Source organism: Scyliorhinus torazame, chromosome 5 (assembly GCF_047496885.1).
Source record: "Scyliorhinus torazame isolate Kashiwa2021f chromosome 5, sScyTor2.1, whole genome shotgun sequence".
Taxonomy (NCBI): domain Eukaryota; kingdom Metazoa; phylum Chordata; class Chondrichthyes; order Carcharhiniformes; family Scyliorhinidae; genus Scyliorhinus; species Scyliorhinus torazame.
The window spans coordinates 150,161,280-150,181,390 of NC_092711.1; the positions used below are offsets into that span (position 1 = coordinate 150,161,280).

At 47.1% G+C, this 20,111-nt stretch overlaps 1 long non-coding RNA gene across 1 annotated transcript; it reads left to right on the forward strand.

Annotated features, from left to right (window-relative positions):
* Positions 1-13,434: 13,434 nt before the first annotated feature.
* On the forward strand, positions 13,435-19,114 carry LOC140420086 (uncharacterized). Its single transcript, XR_011946180.1, has 3 exons — positions 13,435-13,763; positions 15,437-15,768; positions 18,632-19,114. It is a non-coding gene; the product is annotated as an uncharacterized lncRNA (long non-coding RNA).
* The last annotated feature ends 997 nt before the right edge of the window (positions 19,115-20,111 follow it).

Sequence of the window (20,111 nt, forward strand, 5' to 3'; positions counted from 1 at the left end):
CTGTAATTCCTCCTCTTTGAATCTCCTGTTAAAACAATTTATAAAATACATCACTGTCAGTACAGGATAGAAATTCAGAACAGACAATTCTAGTTTCTCTGGAACATTCTTTACTCTTGCATTCCGCAACATCTGTAAATCTCCATCCCTCACACTCTCCCTCCATTCTCACTTTGCTGTATCTAATATTGACCCTCCCAATTCTCCTGAAGGTGCTGATTCAGGCTGATTGACAGATCCCTGCTCACTGCATCCTGTCCTGGACACAGAGACCATAATAAATTGGATCTCCATTCGGCCCATCAAACCTGCTCAACCATCCAAAGGGAACATTGGCCTATCTACCTCAGCATAATTTTCCCACACTATCCCCCATATCCCTCGATATCTTCACTCCCTTGAAATGTTATCAATCTCTGATTTGAAAATACTTGATGACTGAGGTTCCACAGTCCTCTGGGGTAGAGAATTCCAAATGCTGACAGGGGGAGTGAGGGGAAGATATGTTTGGTGGTGGAGTCATGCTGGAGTTGGCAGAACTGGCGGAGGATGATTTCTTCAATGCAGAGACTGGCGGGGTGAAAAATGAGGACAGTGGGGATTCTATCCTGGTTCTGGGAGAGAGGAGCGAGGGGGAGGGCAGAGGTGTGGGAGATGGGTCGGACACGATTGACAGCCCCGGCAACCACAGTGGGTGGGAAGCTATGGTTAAGGAAGAATGAAGACATGTCAGCAGCACCGTTTTGGAAAGTGACATAATCGGAACAGATGCGACGGAGGCGAAGGAACTGAGAGAATGGGATGGAGTCCTTACAGGATGTGGGGTGTGATGAGCTGTAGTCGACGTAGCTGTGGGAGTCGGTAGGTTTGTAATGGATATTTGTGGACAGTCTATCTCAGAAATTGAAACAGAAAGAATCATAGAATTTACAGTGCAGAAGGAGGCGATTCAGCCCATCGAGTCTGCACCGGCTCTTGGAAAGAGCACCCTACCCAAGGTCAACACCGTCACCCTATCCCCATAACCCAGTAACCCCACCCAACACGAAGGGCAATTTTGGACACTAAGGGCAATTTATCATGGCCAATCCACCTAACCTGCACATCCTTGGACTGTGGGAGGAAACCGGAGCACCCGGAGGAAACCCACGCACACACGGGGAGGATGTGCAGACTCCGCACAGACAGTGACCCAAGCCGGAATCGAACCTGGGACCCTGGAGCTGTGAAGCGATTGTGCTATCCACAATGCTACCGTGCTGCCCAAAGGTCAAGGGTGGAGAGGTAAGTGTTGGAGAAAGACATGTGGAGGTGATAGAGCAGTGGAAACTAGAAGCAAAATGAATATATTTTTCCAGGCTTTGCAGAACACCTCCGGTCCATCCGCAAGCAGTTCCCAGACCTTCCTGCCGTTTGCCATTTCAACTCACCGTCCTGCTCTCAGTCCACATGTCCATCCTTGGCCTGCTGCAATGTTCAGGTGAAGCCCAGCGCAAACTGGAGGAACAGCACCTCATCTTCCGATTAGGCATGTTACACCCTTCTGGACTTAACATTGAGTTCAACAACCTCAGACTCTCCACCACCTTTACCCCATTTTTATCTCTCAATTTATTTTTGTTTTCATTTCTTCCATTGATCGTTTTTTCCCTCCCCATTATTTTCCTCCCCTCCCCCATTCGAATTATTTCAAGTTGCCCTTTACACACTGCTCACCTTTATTCTGCCATTCACACATTCTCACCTTTTTATGTACCACTATCAGCACCCTTCTTAGCCTTAATTACCACCATTTGCATTCCTTTTATCTTCTGTTCTCAACATCTTTATCTATATCTCCACCTATTGCTGGCCCCTATCCAGCCACACTGCTCCATTCCACCCCTCCCCCAATACAGTACAAATCTGACCCCATTTCCAGTTCTCTCTAAATGTAACAAAGAGTCATCCAGACTCGAAACATTAGTTCCCTTTTCTCTCCACCGATGCTGTCAGACCTTCTGAGATTGTCCAGTATTTTCTGTTTTTGTTTAAGATTCCAGCATCCACAGTAATTTGTTTTCATGATTATATCTAATCTGTACCATGTAAAACACTAGACATATCTCTGTCCAGCATTTATTTACTGTCCCTTTAAATTTTAGCCAACTCTAATAATAATAATAATCATCATCTTTATTGTCACAAGTAGGCTTACATTAACACTGCAATGAAATTATTGTGAAAAGTCCCTAGTCGCCACATTCTGGTGCCTGTTCGGATACACTGAGGGAGAATTCAGAATGTCCAAATTTTCAGACAGTACGTCTTTCGGGACTTGTGGGAGGAAACCAGAGCACCCGGAGGAAACCCAAGCAGACATAGGGAGAACTCTGGGGAAAGCAACCCTTTTAGTTCTGAACCTTAGGAAGCGGACCACCCTTTTAGCCAGACAAATAAATGTGTCAAGCTGAGGGAGCAAAGGATGCCAATGTCTTTGAGTGAGAGAAGGACCTGGGCCAACCTTTCCAGAGTCTGCAACCTGACTGGATTCACTTCCTTTCCGTTCAGTTGCTGCAAGTGACCAATTGAAGGTCAGAATGGGGGAAGAAAAGAAAGTGTTTTACGCCCAGATGTTGGAGACAGGAGCAGGTTTCAGTCTGTGTAATGGTCAATCTTCATTAACACAAAGTCTGCGTTCTGATTGGCTGGAAGACCAGAGTCCTTCCGGTCCTCCCACTTTCCCATTGGTTAATACCTCAGCCCAGAGTGTGGGCTTTCCTCCACGCGCAGCTGCCCCTCCCTTGGACATGCGCAGTACCTGATCACCCGCCTGTGCGGCGGATAGATCGGTTTCCTCAGCGCGGGGGATTGTGGGGGCTGCGGCCGCCATTACTCATCTGGAGTCCTGTCTCCAAACCCCTGGGACTGGGAGGAAAAGGGGGGAGAGGGGGGTAGTCACCTCACCATGACACAAAGTACATGTTGGTAGTCATGGGAATTGATTGGGCAGCACGGTAGCATTGTGGATAGCACAATTGCTTCACAGCTCCAGGGATCCAGGTTCGATTCCAGCTTGGGTCACTGTCTGTGCGGAGTCTGCACATCCTCCCCGTGTGTGCGTGGGTTTCCTCCGGGTGCTCCGGTTTCCTCCCACAGTCCAAAGATGTGCAGGTTAGGTGGATTGGCCATGATAGATTGCCCTTAGTGTCCAAAATTGCCCTTAGTGTTGGGTAGGGTTACTGGGTTATGGGGATAGGGTGGAGGTGTTGACCTTGGGTAGGGTGCTCTTTCCAAGAGCCGGTGCAGACTCGATGGGCCGAATGGCCTCCTTCTGCACTGTAAATTCTATGATTCTATGATTGTGACGTTCCTCTTCGCAGATGGGTGACATATTGGGGAGGACAATAGATGAGAGTGAAACTGAACCCGAGAGTCAACACCTTCAGGGGAGGAGACTTGGGGAAAAGGAAGAGGACAGTAGGATAAATTAGTGTTGAAATCAATAGTGAGGAGGGCATGTGTGGGGGTCAGACATTTATAGTTTAAGAGGAAGAAGGATTTTCTGTACAATTAGAATTGACAGTTCCGAATCTATTCTGTAATCACAGCGAAGACTTTAATTTTTTTAAATATAGATTTAGAGTACCCAATTATTTTTTCCAATTAAGAGGCATTTTAGCATGGCCAATCCACCTAACCTACACATCTTTTGGGTTGTGTGGGGCGAGACTCACGCAGACACGGGGAGAAAGTGCAAACTCCACATGAACAGTGACCCAGAGCGAACCAGGGTCCTCAGGGCTATTAAGAAGCAGTGCTGACCACTGTGCCACCCTGATGATGTCAATCGTATCACACCCATTAAAGTCTCTACCAGGTCAGTCTTCAACCTTCCCTTCCCCAGGGAAAATATCCCCAACCTGTTCAATATCTCCTGAAACTTAAACACTCTCATTTCTGATATCATCCTTGTTAATCTTTCTTGCACATCCTGGCGGCCCTGTCTCTGTTTTAAAGGGTATATAATTAATATTCAGATTCAGTTTAATTTGGTTGAAGGTGCCTTATTTATTCAGTTCCAAATTGACCCTCAAAAATGTTTTATTGGATTTAACCATTGATGTAAATTGTTCCATGGAGCAGAACAATGAGACTGTTCAGGATCTTTCTATTATCTGAGTTTAGACAAGATCATGATCGAGGAAATATAGAAAAAACATTTCCACCAACAAAAGGGTTGTTAACCAGAGGACACAGATTTAAGGTCATTGACATAAAAGCCAGAGGGGAAATGAGGATGATGAATCTTCCGGAATGCAAAGAACAAAGAGATGTACAGCACAGGAACAGGCCCTTCGGCCCTCCAAGCCTGCGCCGACCATGCTGCCGTCTGAACTAAAATCTTCTAAACTTCCAGGGTCTGTATCCCTCTATTCCCATCCTATTCATGTATTTGTCAAAATGCCCCTTAAACGTCACTATTGTCCCTGCTTTCACCACCTCCTCCGGCAGCAAGTTCCAGGCACCAACTACCCTCTGTGTAAAACATCTTGCCCCTTACATCTCCTCTAAGCCTTGCCCTTCGCACCTTAAACCTATGCCCCCTAGCAACTGACCCCTCTACCCTGGGAAAAAGTCTCTTTTTTTTTTTTAAACAAACAATTTTATTGAGGTATTTTAGGCATATAGAAAAAGTGACATTGTACAGTACAAAAAAGAGAAGTCAAAACACAAATTAAACGGCTCTGTTCCCCCAAGTCCCTTTGTGTTGCAGCTTTCTGTAGTTTTTCGCCATTTAAATAATACTGTTCTTTTGTTCTCCCTTCCAAAATGAACTTCACATTTTCCCACATTATGCTCCATGTGGCAACTTTTTGTCCACTTGCTTAACCTATCAATATCTCTTTGCAAACTGTTTGTATCCCCCTCACAACTTGCCTTTCCATCTATTTTTGTGTTGTCTGCGAATTTGGGCACAGTACGTTTGCTTCCTTCCTCCAAGTCATTAATATAAATTGTACACAGTTGCGGTCCCAGCACTGATCCCTGTGGAACCCCACTGGTTACAGGTCACCAACCTGAAAAAGAACCCCTTACCCCCACTCGCTGTTTCCTGCTCATTAGCCAATTCTCTATCCACGCCAACCCCATGTGTTCTTATCTCATGACTTAATGTTTTGTGAGATACCTTGTCAAAGGCCTTCTGGAATTTTAAATACAACACATCTACTGGTCCCCCTCTATCCACTCTGGTTGAGACTTCCTCGAAACACTCTGATAAATTAGTCAGACACGGTTTCCCTTTCACAAATCCATGCTGACTCTGCTTGATTAGATTATGATTTTCTCAACGTGCTGCTATTACTTCCTAATAATTGATTCCAACATTTTTTTCAACAATAAATGTTAGGCTGATCGTCGTATAGTGTCTCGTTTTTGCCTCCCTCCCATTCTGAATCGGCGGGTTGTCACATTGGCAGTTTTCCAATCCTCTGGTACTTCTCCAGAATCCAAGGATTTTTGGAACATTACAATTAATGCATCCACTATCTCTGTAGACATTTCTTTTAGGATCCGAGGATGCAGCCATCCAGGGGACTTATCTTATCCCCATTAGTTTGTCCAATACAACTTCTCCAGTGATGGCATTTAATTGCTCCCTCCGTATTCTTTAGTATTAATGGGATATTCGATTTATCTTCCACCATAAAGGCTCATGCAAAATATCTGTTTAACTCCTCTGCCATTTCCTTGTTCCCCATAACTGACACAGTGGCATGGAGGCACAGTGGTTAGTACTGTTGCTTCACAGCTCCAGGGACCCGGGTTCAATTCTCGGTTTGGGTCACTGTCTGTGCGGAGTCTGCACGTTCTCCCCAAAACTGCGTGGGTTTCCTCCGGGTGCTCCGGTTTCCTCCCACAAGTCCCAAAAGACGTGCTTGTTAGGTGAATTGGACATTCTGAATTCTCCCTCTGTGTACCTGAACAGGTGCCGGAGTGTGGCGACTAGGGGCTTTTCACAGTAACTTCATTGCAGTGTTAATGTAAGCCTACTTGTGAAAATGATAAAGATTATTTTTATAATAAAAAATATTATTATTAGGCTCTCCCAAGATTTATTTTCAAAGGAGCCTCTGTGGAGTTGAGGTTTCAATTAGATCAGCCGTGAACTTATTGAACTGTGGAGCAGGCTCGAGGGGTCGAGTGGCCTGCTCCTGCTCCTAATTTGTATGTTATCACATCCTTTATAATAGATTGTAGCATTTTCCCTCCTACTGATATCAGGCTAATGGGTCTGTGGTTCCCGTTTTCTCTCTCCCTCCTTAAATAGTGGGGTTACATTTACCACCTTCCAATCTGCAGGAACCATTCCAGAATCTATAGAACTTTGAAAGATGATCACCAATGTATCCACTATCTCTACAGCCACCTTTTTCATCACTCTGGGATGGAGAGGTCAGCTTTTGGGGATTTATTAACTTTCAATCCCATTAATTTCTCCAGAGCTACTTTTTCACGAATACTAATCTCTTTCAGTTCCTCGTGCTCACTAGTTCCTTGGTTCTCTCGTGTTTTGGGGATGATTTCTGTATCTTCCTCCGTGAAGACAGATTCACATTGTTTAGTTTCTCTGTCATTTCCTTATTCCCCATTATAAACTCTCCTGTCTGTCTGGAATGGACCCACATTGGTCTTTGCTAATCTTTTCCTTTTCACATTCCTATAGGAGCTTTTCCAGTCGTTTTTTATGTTTTCCCCAGTTTGCTCTCATATTCTATTTTCTCTTTATCAGTTTCTTGGTCCTTTGCTGAGTTCTAAAACAAATTCCCAATCCTCAGGCTCACTACTATTTGGGCCACTTTATGAGTCTCCTCCATTGATCTAATGGAATCTTTAACTTTTCTTGGGAGCCACGATAGCTTCATTTTGCGGCTTAATTTTTGCTTCTTAAAGGAATCAATATTTTATGTAAATAAAACGCGAGTGGTTGCCTGTCTATTGTCTATCAACAAAGAACAACAAAGAACAAAGGACAGTACAGCACAGGAACAGGCCCTTCGGCCACCAAGCCTGCTCGGATCATGATGTCTGTCTAAACAAAAACCTTCTGTGCTTCCAGGGTCTGTGTCCGTCTATTCCTATCCTATTCATGTATTCGTCAAGATGCCTCTTACACGTCACTATCGTACCTGCTTCCACGACCTCCTCCGGCAGCGTGTTCCAGGCACTCACCACCCTCTGTGTAAAAAACGTCCCTCGCACATCTCGGCTAAACTTTGCCCATATGTCACCTGGTAATTGACTTTTGCCCCTCGCACCTGAAACCGCTGTCATCTGGGAAAAAGCTTCTATCAACTCTGTCCATGCCACTCATAATTTTGTAAACTTTTATCAGGTCGTCCCTCAACCTCCGTCGCTCTAGTTAAAACAATCCGAGTTTATCCAACCTCTCCTGACAGCTAATCCCCTCCAGGCCAGGAAACATCCTGGTAAACCTCCTCTGTACTCTCTCCAAAGCCCCCACATCCTTTTGGTAATGTGGTGACCAGAATTGTAGGCAATATTCCACGTGTGGCCTAACTAAGGTTCTGTACAGCTGCAGCATGACTTGCCAATTTTTATACTCAATGCCCAGACCAATGAAGACAAGCATGCCGCCTGCCTTCTTAGCTCCTTATCCACCTGCGTTGCCACTTTCAGTGATATGTTTATTGTAATTTCCCAATCTACCACAGACAACTTGCCCCTCATATCATGACAGTTGGCTTCTGCGAGAAACACCCAGATAAATTAGACAAATGAAGTATGTAACCACCGTAGCCCATCTTCATGGCAACATGGTTGCTTTGGGAACTAAATATCTTCCAACGTGCAAACACCTTTTCATTCTGTGCTCCTCGTCACACATGGAACCAGGTAATCGCAACGAGGCTCAAAAATGGTCAGCCCACCGGAGGCAGAGGTGTTAGACCGGCCAGTCCAGCAGAAAGAAACCCTCCAATCATCACCATTCACCAGATGTCAGAATGAACAGAATGCAGTCCTGGATGTAAGTGAGAGCAGAAACCATAACAACGGAGCCAACATCTGTAATTTGTGAACATGTTGGAATCACAACAGATGTGATGAATCAGAAAACCCCTCCCACATTGAGAGCAGATGAATGGTCTCTCCCCAGAATTAACTCGCTAGTGTCTCCGTAGTTGGGACGGATCATTGAATGTCTCCCCTGCTCAGAGCAGGTGAATGGTCTCTTCCAGGTGTGAACTAACTAGTGTTGCCGCAGGGTGTATGGATATCTGAATCCCTTCTCTCACTAAGAGCAGGTTAACGCCTTCTCCCCTGTGTGAACTCGCTGGTGGCTCTGCAGGTTGGATAACTGAGTGAATCCCTTCCCACACAGAGAGCAGATGAACGGCCTCTCCCCAGTGTGAACTCGCTGGTGTCTCTGCAGGTCGGATGAATGAGGGAATCCCTTCTCACACTGAGAGCAGGTGAACGGCCTCTCCCCAGTGTGAACTCGCTGGTGTCTCTGCAGGTCGGATGATTGAGTGAATCCCTTCTCACACTGAGAGCAGATGAACGGCCTCTCCCCAGTGTGAACTCGCTGGTGTGTCCGCAGGCCGGATAACTGAGTGAAACACTTCTCACATTGAGAGCAGGTGATCGGCCTCTCCCCAGTGTGAACTCGCTGGTGTCTCCGCAGGCTCAATGAAGTAGTGAATCCCTTCTCACACTGAGAGCAGGTGAACGGCCTCTCCCCAGTGTGAACTCGCTGGTGTGTCTGCAGGACGGATAACTGAGTGAAACACTTCTCACATTGAGAGCAGGTGAACGGCCTCTCCCCAGTGTGAACTCGCTGGTGTCTCCGCAGGCTCGACGAAGTAGTGAATCCCTTCTCACACTGAGAGCAGGTGAACGGCCTCTCCCCAGTGTGAACTCGCTGGTGTGTCTGCAGGACGGATTACTGAGTGAAACACTTCTCACACTGAGAGCAGGTGAACGGCCTCTCCCCAGTGTGAACTCGCTGGTGTAATTGCAGGGTGGATAACTGAATGAATCCCTTCCCACACACAGAGCAGGTGAACGGCCTCTCCCCAGTGTGACTGCGCCGATGAGCTTCCAGTGCAGATGGAACCCAGAATCCCTTCCCACAGTCCCCACATTTCCATCGTTTCTCCAGGGTGGGGGTCTCCTCATGTCTCTCCAGGTTTGTCAATCAGTTGAAGCCTCGTCCACACACAGAACACGTGTAACGCCTCTCCCACTGTGAATGGTGTGATTTTTTTTCAGGCTGTGTAACTGGTTAAAGCTCTTTCCACAGTCAGCGCTTTGGAACACCCTCACTCGGGTGTGTGTGTGTCTCGGGGCTTTTCCAGTCACACTGATGTTTTGAAGCGGACAGAAAAGACAAACATTTCTCCTTCTCGATTCAAAGTCCGGTGATATTCAGTTCCAAGGAATTGAGAGACTCAGTCAGATTGAGACGTGACGTTTGAGATTGCTGTCTGTAATTCCTCCTCTTCTAATATCCTGTAAAAACAATTTACAAAAGTGACTTTTCTTCTCCTCATTTTGGAGAAGGTATCCGGAGTGTAACCACAGTCTGGCCGTGGGGTTAATCCTCCGGGTCCTCAGTCTTATTGAGGAATGTCCCCATGGATCTATTGAGGTGGTGATTCTTTTGTATTTTTGTTATTATGGGAGGATTTGTGTTGTTGACTTTATCCTACTCTAGTACAGACGGGGCTTTTATCTGTGAAAGGAGCAGTTTGGGGAGACTTTGGTGCCTCTGGTGTAAAGAGAGTTGGAGGAGGGGGTAATGGTGCATGCCCAATTGTGGTGTGAAAATCTGTTCCTGTCTCTCTGTCGCCTAACTAATGGCGACAGTTAATCTGCAAATTTTCTCAGGGAATGTACGGGGCATCCATCACCCTATCAGAAGGAAAAAGATCCTCTCCTTTCTTAAGGAGAAAGTCGACATAGCTTTAGTACAGGAAACTCATCTGGATTATGAGGAACACTTTAAATTGAGGCGGGATTGGTTGGGGCAGTTTTTTTCACCTCTTTTCCATTGAGTCGCAGGGTTGTGGCAATGCTTATTATACACTATCCAAGCAGTCAGGGTAACTCTGCCGATTACAATGTGCATGTCAATTTCCTTTGTGCCGGTCCCCCCATCTCCCGTCCCTCCCCTCCGCCCCTTCACTTGTCATTTCTGGGTCCTTTCCTGGGCCCTTCACTGTACAATGGGAGTTATCTGTTATTTACAAGTGGACAGTGCCCTCCCTTCCCCCCCATTGATGGGCCTGCCCCCTTCCACCCCGCGCACTCCCTGTCCTGTTTTAAACCTTCCCTTGGGGGTTCCTCTTCTTGTGTTTTTGTTCTGGTCTCTCTGGTCTCTGTGTCAGTTGGTTTCTGTTTCTCCCTCCTTGTCCCAATACCGCACCCCCCCTTCCCTGTGATCCCGTTGGCTCCCATACGCCCACCTCCCTCCCCAGTGTTCCATTGGCCGCTGGCTTCAAACAGGTCCTGGAACAGGTTGGTGAATGGCGACCAACCTCTGATCCACGGACAGTGAACTTGATCTTCTCCAGGTGGAGAAATCCCGATAGGTCTGCCAGCAAGTCTGAGCTGTGGGTGGTGCTGCTAATCGCCAGCCGAGCAGGATTCTCCAGCGGCCGATTAGAGAAGCAAAGGCAAGGGCGTCCACCCACTTCCCCATGAATAGTTCTGGCTGGTCTGATACCCCGAAGAGTGCCATTTGTGGGCATGGCTCCACCCTCATAACCATGGACATTGTCTCTAAATAGGCTGTCCAGAATTCGACTGTAAATATGCTGTCCAGAATTCGACTGTAAATATGCTGTCCAGAATTCGACAAGTCTGGGACATACCCAGAACAGGTGGGCATGGTTTGCCGGGCCCCGCTGGCACCATTCACATTTGTCCTCCATCTCCGGGAAGAACCTGCTCATTTGGGTTCTTGTCGGGTGTGCTCTGTGCACAACATTCAGCGGCATGAAGCTTAGCCTTGCGTAGGAGAAGGTGGAGTTGGTCCCGTTCAGTGCTTCGCTCCAGAGTCCCCACCCTATTTCCGTCCCTCGCTCTTCCTCCCATTTTTCCTGGATTTCGTCAAGTAAGGAGCGCATCCTTATTAAGAGTTGTCCGTACAGGTCCCCACAGTTTCCCTTCCCCAGACTGTCTGCGTCCAGTAACTCCTCTTGCATTGTGCTTCTCAGGGTTCCTGGGTATGCTGGTGTCTCCTTGCGGAGAAAGTTTTTGACCTGGAGCTCATCCCTGTTTGGTAGGTCCAGTCTCTCCGTCAGCTCCTCTAAGGTCACTAGTCTATTTCCCGTGTAAAAGTCCCTAATTATCAGTGTTCCACCGTCCTGTCTCTACCTCTTGAAGGTGGTGTTGAGAATGGCTGGTGCAAACCTATGGTTGCCGCAGATGGGGGCCAGAAAGGACACATCGGTCATACTGAAATGCTGCCACATCTGGTTCCAGGTTCTCAGGGTAGCTGCCACCACTGGACTGGTGCTGACGGGGATGGGAGTGTTGCCGTAGCAAGGGCCGGGAGGGTCATTCCTGTACACGAGGACTCGTCCATCATCAACCATCCCATGTCTGGGTCCTTTACCCATCTCCTCACTCTTTCGGCCGTGGCTGCCCAGTGACAGTATTGCAAGTTCGGGAGGGCCAGGCCTCCCATGTTTCTTCTCCATTGTAGTACTGTTTTAGGGATTTTTGAATTCTTGCCCCTCCGCACAAACGATGTTAGGTTAGGTGGGTTGACCATGATCAATGGACCGGATTATGGGACTAGGATGGGGAGTCTGCCTCTGTGAGTGCTTTTTCTGAGGGTCAGTGCAGACTTGAAGAAGCAAATGGCCTCCTTCTGCACTATAGAGATTCTATGTCATCTATGTTATTTTAATTCGACTCTGCTGTTCGTGTGTTTTGTAATATTTTGGGGTATGCGCCCTGCATTGTTATTCTTCTGTTTTTATATAATCTTACCCTCTTTCCCCGCTCACTATGTTAACCTGTTAACTGATCTGGCATTTCATCTAGAGGCTCTGGTCGCTCAAATATCCTGCTCTGAATTAATTCTGCAATGTGTTGCTTGTATTTATGCGGCAGTATCAGTTGTTCTACACTGTACCCATTTTCCATCAATATTTCTGTTATTCTGTTGCATTCATTATTTTAAAAATGGTAAAAAAACATAACAAAAGCAATATTAAAAATCTGTCCAACTCATCCTTGAATATATTCAGTGACCCACAGACTCCACTGATCCCTATGGAAGAGAATGCCATAGACTAATAGCCTTTTGAGGGAAGAGATGACTGGAAATATATAAATAGCGACAGTACAATATTATACAACCAGAAATAATAGTAAATGTACTTTATTACAGACCATAAATAATATATCTAATTTAAAACTACTAGACATATCTCTAGCCGATATTAAATTACTGTCCCATTAAATAGCAGCCATCTCCTGGAGAAACCAGCCCTTTAATTGTGATAAAAGAAAATTACTGTGGGTGCTGGCATCTGAAACTAAAGAGAAAATGCTGGAAAATCTCAGCAGGTCTGGCAGCATCTGAGCATCTGTAGGGAGAGAAAAGAGCTGACGTTTCGAGTTCGATGATTCTTTGTCAAAGCTTTGTCAAAGAGTCATCGGACTTGAAACATCAGCTTTTTTCTCCCTACAAATGCTGCCAAACCTGCTGAGATTTTCCAGCATTTTATCTTCCTTTAATTGTGAACATCAGGAAAGAGACCATCCTTTTATTTATTAATTATTTTTTCAATGCATTTTATTCAAACTTGTATCAAAGTGGGTTACAGCAAATAAACACCCCCGGGAAACATTCATCCCAACAATCAACTATATGGTTTGTACAGATTTTTCTCCTTTTCCATTCCCCCCACCACCCCCCACACGACGAACAGCTCCTCAAACATGGTCACAAACATCCCCCACCTTTTCTCAAACTCCCCTGCTGCACCCTTAACTCATACTTTATCTTCTCTAACCGCAGTAAGTCGTGCAGGTCACCCAACCGCGCTGCTGCCCCCGGTGGCGAGAGACCATCCTTTTAGCCAGACAAATAAATGTGTCAAGCTGAGGGAGCAAGGATGTCAATGTCTTTCAGAGAGAGAGACCTGAGCCAAGCTTTCCAGAGTCTGCACTCTCCCTGGATTCACTTCCTTTCCCTTCAGTTGCTGCAAGTGACCAATTGAAGGTGAGAATGAGAAAAGAAATGGAAAGGGGGAGAAATGAAAGTGTTTCACTCACAGATGTTGGAGTTTTTTTCCTTCACTTCCGCTGTGACATCACAATGGGGCACTGCCCGAATCAGCCAATAGGAATTACTCTTCCGCGCTGTCGTCACCGGGTTCCAGTGCGCAGGCCCGGCGCTCCCCGCCCCCACCCGTTGTTTCGCCCGCCCCTTGAACAAGGGGGAAAATTAACCGACAACAGAACCTCCTCGAGACAAGGTTTCCAGGCAACCGGCTGACGGCCAGAGCGAGAAGCCAATCGGTGATCTCCCCCTGCCCACGACTGCGCATGTCCAAGGGAGAGGGGAGGATGCGCATGTGTAAAGGGTAGCCCGCCTTCTGACCTTTTACCTGAGGTATTGACCAATGGCAAGAGTTGGAGGACCAGAAGGATGGTCCTCCAGCTAATCAGCGCGGGCTTTGTGTGACTGCTCGATTGAACTTCACAAGGACGCAAACTTCCTCCCGTCTCCAACATCTGTGAGTAAAACATTTTCTTTTCTCCCTCTTTCCATTTCGTTTCTCATTCTCACCTTCAATTGGTCACTTGCAGCAACTGAAGGGAAAGGAAGTGAATCCAGGGAGGGTGCAGACTCTGCAAAGCTTGGCCCAGGTCTCTCTCTCTCTTAAAGACATTGACATCCTTTGCTCCCTCAGCTCGACACATTTATTTGTCGAGATCTTCTCAGAAGCCCAAATACGACATTCATGAACCCTGCCGCTGCCCAGCTTGTAATATAATTAGGAGCTAATTTAGCTCAGCTGGTTAGTGATGCAGAGCGAGGTCAGACTGGTCCTCCCTCATGATTGTCAGATGGAGGGCAGCACGGTAGTGCAGTGATTAGCACTGCTGCCTCACGGCACCGAGGTTCCAGGTTTCATCGCGGCTCTGGGTCACTGACCGTGTGGAGTTTGCACATTCTCCCCGTGTTTGTGTGGGTTTCACCCCCACAACCCAAAGATATGCAGGGGAGGTGGATTGGCCAAGCTAAATTGTCCCTAAATTAGAAAAAATGAATTGGGTACTCTAAATTTAAAAAATAAATTGATTGTTGGAAGGATGCCCTCCAGCTTTCTCACCAAAACTTTAGATAGCAGTTTCAAGTCAACATTCAAAAGATAGATTGGCTGATAAGAGATGCGCTCCCTCGATCCTTGTCCGCTTCAGAATCAAACAGACATACGCCTCAGAAAGAGTCAATGGCAGCATACTTGAGTCAAAGTGATAATACAAACCCACAAATAGTTCCAACAGTAAACCTCAAATCCCCTATAAAACCCACACCCACAGCCATGTGGTCCCAGCGCTTTACCTGGCTGAAGCTCCTCCATGGTCTTTGACATCGCTTCCCTAGAAAGATTAGCGTTAAGAGCCTCATGCTGGCTTTCTGAGGCTTCCGGGAGATTCAAGGAAAATAAATAATGCTCCACACTGCCAATACATCACCAGACTGCTCAGACTTGTATAATCCTGCATAGAATTCCCGAAATTCCTGTTTATTTCCTCCGTCTTCGTGACCCTTTTCCCTTTGCCAAGCCGCACAGAGAAATTCGCTCCAAAGTCGGCCTTTGTATTTGCTCGGGTTACTCCCAAACTCGTACAACTTCTGCCTCGCAATCTTTCAACTTTTCTCAACCTGCTGAGTAAATAGGGAGTCTTGCTGCGTTAACCTCCTTCAGCAATAGCTTACTCGGGCCTCCTTATAATTCTCCTCGGCCTTCGCCAAACAAACCTCCAGACAGCGCTGGTTCTCCAACACCTGCACCTCTTATTTGCAGTGTAAGAAGTATTCATCCACCTGCCCCCCCCCATGAGTGAAAACATCACCCAGTGTCTTATTAACACATGTCCACAAAGTCCTCAGTTTGGCACCAGCCCTTCTCTCTTGGCGAAGTCCATCGCATCCTCGGGCTCCTCAAAGTAATGGTGCCGTCCCTCGTGTGTGATCCACAGGCGAGCCGGATACAGCAGCCCAAACTTCACCTGCTTCTTAAACAGAATCTCTTTGACTTGCCTGTAGCCTGCCCTTCTTCTGGCCACCTCCACGCTCAGGTCCTGGTAGATGCGCATGGCACTGTTATTCCAATGGCAGCTCCGCGTACGCTTAGCCCACTGTCGCACCTGCGAGAGGCGCCCCCCCTGCATCTTACAGGATATTAGATGAAGATTTGCAGAAAAAAACAAACATCACTTCAGGATTTGGAAGAGTCACTTGGTTTATCGGGACCTGAATACGGTACACGTGACAATAAACAAATCCAATCCAATCCGGAGAACCATCACAGCAAAAGACACCTCTGGGGTTAAGGGTTGCCAGTCAGGCAAAGGAACACAATGGCAGTAAACACAGGAATGAAGAATCACATTGGGCTGGTTCCAGGAGAATTGAGTGACAATTTCTGCAACGTAACCATGGAGTGTGATTATTGATCGTGTTAAAGTAAAAGTAAGAAGTCTCACAACACCACGTTAAAAGTCCAACAGGTTTGTTTCGAATCACTAACTTTCAGAGCACAGCTCCTTCCTCAGGTGAATGAAGAGGTGGGTTCCAGAAACACATAGATAGATAAAGGCAATGATGCAAGACGATACTGTTGAATGAGAGTCTTTGCAGGTAATTAAGTCTTTACAGGTCCAGACAGAGCAACTGGAGAGAGGGATAATCACAGGTTAAAGAGATGTGAATTGTCTCAAGCCAGGAGAGTCGATAGGATTTTGCAACCCAACAATGCAGAATCGCCAAGCAGAAACTTATAGCTAAGTTCCGCACACATGAGTACAGCCTCAACCAAGACCTTGGATTCATGTCGCATTACATTCACCCCCCACCATCTGGCCTGGGCTTGCGAAATCCTACCAACTGTCCTGGCTTGAGACAATTCACACCTCTTTAACCTGCTCCATCTGGACCTGTAAAGTACATTTATTATTATTTCTAGTCTTTTAATATTGTACTGCAACCATGTTATATATTTTCAGTAATCTCTTATCTCAGAGGGTTGTTAATCTCCGGAATTTGTTTCCCCCAGGGTCCAGTGGAGTCTGGGAGTCATTGAATATATTCAAGAATAAGCTAGACAGAATTATTTGTTTTATTATACGTGCCCAGTCTTTTTTTCAATTAAGGGTCCCTCTCCCTTGGACATGTGCAGTTCCAGACCACCCACCCATCTGGGATAAAGCAGTTTCTCCAGCATGGGAGGATTGTGGGAGCTGCGTCCGCCATTACTTGTCCGGAGCAGTCTCCAACCTCCTGAGACTCGGATGAAAAGTGAGGGGGTGGACATTGACACCAACCTGACACAAAGTATATGTGGGTAGTCACTGGATTTGATTGTGACCCCCTCCCACCCCCCCACCCCCCTCCACCCCCCCCTCCCTCCCTCCCTCGCCAAAACATAATTTTTTCATTTAAGGTACCCAATTCATGTTTTTTCCAATTAAGGGCCAATTTAGAATGGCCAATCCACCAACCCTGCACATCTTTGGGTTGTGGGGATGAGACCCACACAGACACAGAGAGACTGTGCAAACTCCAAACGCAGTGTCCTGGGGCCGGGATCGAACCTGGGTCCTTGGCGCCGTGAAGTTAGACAGAATTCTGATTGACGAGGGAGTTGAGGGGCACGGGGAACAGGTAGGAAAATGGACTGAAAGTTAAGATGAGGAGCGAATTCTTCACTCCAGGATGTGGTGAAGCTTTGGAATTCTCTGCTCCAGAGGACTGTGGAGCCTCAAGTCATCAAGTATTTTCCAGATCGAGTTGATAGGTTTCGAGATGTTGAAGTCACTAAGGGAAATGGTGCTGAGCCAGATCGGCCATTGAGCTTATTACAGGGTTGAGCAAATTCAATGGGCCAAATGGCCAACTGCAGTGCCTATTTGTACTGGAAGCTCATTGGCGCATTCACACTTGGCTGAGACCATTCAGCTGCTCTCTTTGTGGGAAAGGATTCAGTCAGTCATTCACCCTGCAGACACACCAGTGAGTTCACACTGGGGAGAGACCGTTCACCTGCTTTCGGTGTGGGAATGGATTCACTCAATTATCCAGCCTGCAGAGGCACCAGTGGGTTCACACTGGGGAGAGGCCATTCATCTGCTCTCACTGTGGGAAGGGATTCTGTGAATCATCCACACTGCGGAGGCACCAGCGAGTTCACGCTGGGGAGAAGCCGTTCACCTGCTCTCAGTGTGAGAAGGGATTCTGTGCTTCCTCGAACTTGCTGAGACACCAACATGGTCACAATTGATTACAGGGGTTGGATTCTGTTGTTATTGTTTCTGCTCTCAATTACATCCAGGACTGCATTGTGTTCATTCTGTCAGTTGGTCAATGGGGAGGGTCGGAGGGTTTCTTTCTGCTGGACTGGCCTTCTCATGACTGATGCTCTTGAGCCTTGTGGCAAATTTCATAAGGATCACAGAGTGAAAAGGTGTTTGGAAGGTAGATGACAGATAGTTCCTGTTTCTGTTTGAAACCCCTAAAGAATGCAGGTATAGGCTTTGGTGGTTACATGGTTCTGTCTCAGAAGGAAACTGTCAAGCTATGAGGGGCAAGTTGATTGGGAACTTACAATAAAATGTGTAATGATACACAGGCAGTCGCATTTAAGGAATTATCACATATTTACATAAAATATAGATTCCTTTAAGAAACAAAAATCCAACAGGAAAAGTGACGCAACCGTGACTATCAAGAAACATTAAAGATTCCATTAGGTCAAAGGAAGAGGCTCATTGATAGATTACAGATTTATTGCTTCACTGATTTATTGGTACCTTTGAAGAATCAATGCAGTATAATTCTTAAATTCAGTATACATACAGGCAGAAATTGTTTCAGATAAAAATATGAGAATTGCTGTACAGCAACTTAATATGTGTCAGAATCTAACACAGTTTCAAGAAAAGTTGCATAAAAGCCCTCGTAATGAATAAAACATTGTTCTACAAATACATCTAGCAATGAAAACGTAACGCAGCCTCAGCAACAGAAACATTTACAAAATGTAGCAAAGCCTTAGCAACAAGCAAGGTTAATGCAGAACGCCTTATCTTCAGAGGATTGGTACACATGGCGGGAGCATGTAGACATTTAATTAACTTGATAGACATTAATGAATCTTAAGTAAAGACCAATGCCTGGATAACAAATCATGCTCCAAGTGACAGAGTTTTCTGATTAAATCAGGAAGCCTCAGCTGAGAATTTGAAACCAATAAGGGGTTAGACCATTGATAAGAATTTCTTTAAGAATAGTTTCATGACTAAAGTTTGTTCTATATTCATGCTTTAAGAAATTCTGAACCATCTATTGATTTCCTAATATTTTCTTATTTCATAGAATTTCATTTCATAGAATTTACAGTGCAGAAGGAGTCCATTCGGCCCATCGAGTCTGCACCGGCTCTTGGAAAGAGCACCCTACCCAAGGTCAACACCTTCACCCTATCCCCATAATCCAGTAACACCACCCAACACTAAGGGCAATTTTGGACACTAAGGGCAATTTATCCTGGCCAATCCACCTAACCTGCACATCTTTGGACTGTAGGAGGAAACCGGAGCACCCGAAGGAAACCCACGCAGACACGGGGAGGATGTGCAGACTCCGCACAGACAGTGACCCAAGCCGGAATCGAACCTGGGACCCTGGAGCGGTGAAGCAATTGTGCTATCCACAATGCTACCGTGTTTCCCCAATGTTTTTGTTTAACTCTCTTTGTTATGTTTTGATGTATTATTTGATCTGAATTTGGAATTATTTTTATGTAAGAGAATTGAGGTGGATAATTAGCAATAAAGTTGTATTTTTGGACACCTCCAATCAACCAGATTTTGGGCTCATTTTTGAAGATAAAAAAAGAGATCAGGGGCGAAATTCTCCGTTATCGGCGGAAACTCCGCCGATCGGCGCAAATCCCACTTGCGTCACGTCATAAAAATGGGCCGATAGTCTGCGGCCCGAAATGGGCTAGCAGCGACGTAACGGGATCCGCGCTTGCGCAGTGGTTCACGCCGTGCAGCGTCATACGCGCTGCACGGCGTGACGGCTCATAAGGCCGCGCAGCTCCCCCCCCACCCGACCGGAACAGCCGACCGGAACACCCGACTTGATGGCTGGCCGTCGCTCAGCCCCGAGGTTCGAGTCACGCGATGTGGAGGCGCTCCTGGATGCGGTGGAGCAGAGGAGGGACGCCCTGTATCCCGGGCACGGCCGCAGAGTTGCCCCACGCCACAGCCGGCGTCTGTGGAGGGAGGTGGCAGAGGCCGTCACCGCTGTGGCCCTAACACCACGGACAGGCACCCAGTGCCACAAGAAGGTGAACGACCTCGTCAGAGCAGGCAGGGTGAGCGTCCCCCCTCCCCCCCTCCCCCATATCCCCCCTCCCCCATATTCCCCCCTCCCCCATATCCCCCCTCCCCCACATCCCCCCTCCCACATATCCCCCTCCCCATATCCCCCCTCCCCCATATTCCCCCTCCCCCATATCCCCCCTCCCCATATCCCCCCCTCCCCATATCCCTCCTCCCACATATCCCCCCTCCCCCATATCCCCCCTCCCCCATATTCCCCCCTCCCCCATATTCCCCCCATATCCCCCCTCCCCCATATCCCCCCCTCCCCCATATCCCCAAGTGAATCCAGCCCTAACCTTAACCTCTGCAATGCACGCGCAACCGATGGCGTGCATTCATATACCTGCCTAACACTGTTGCCTTTTACCCCTGCCACCCCCCCCCCCCCCCCCCCAGGAGAAGCGCGCACACAACAATAGGGAGCATGTGAGGACTGGAGGAGGGCCCGCTGATGAGAGGCCACT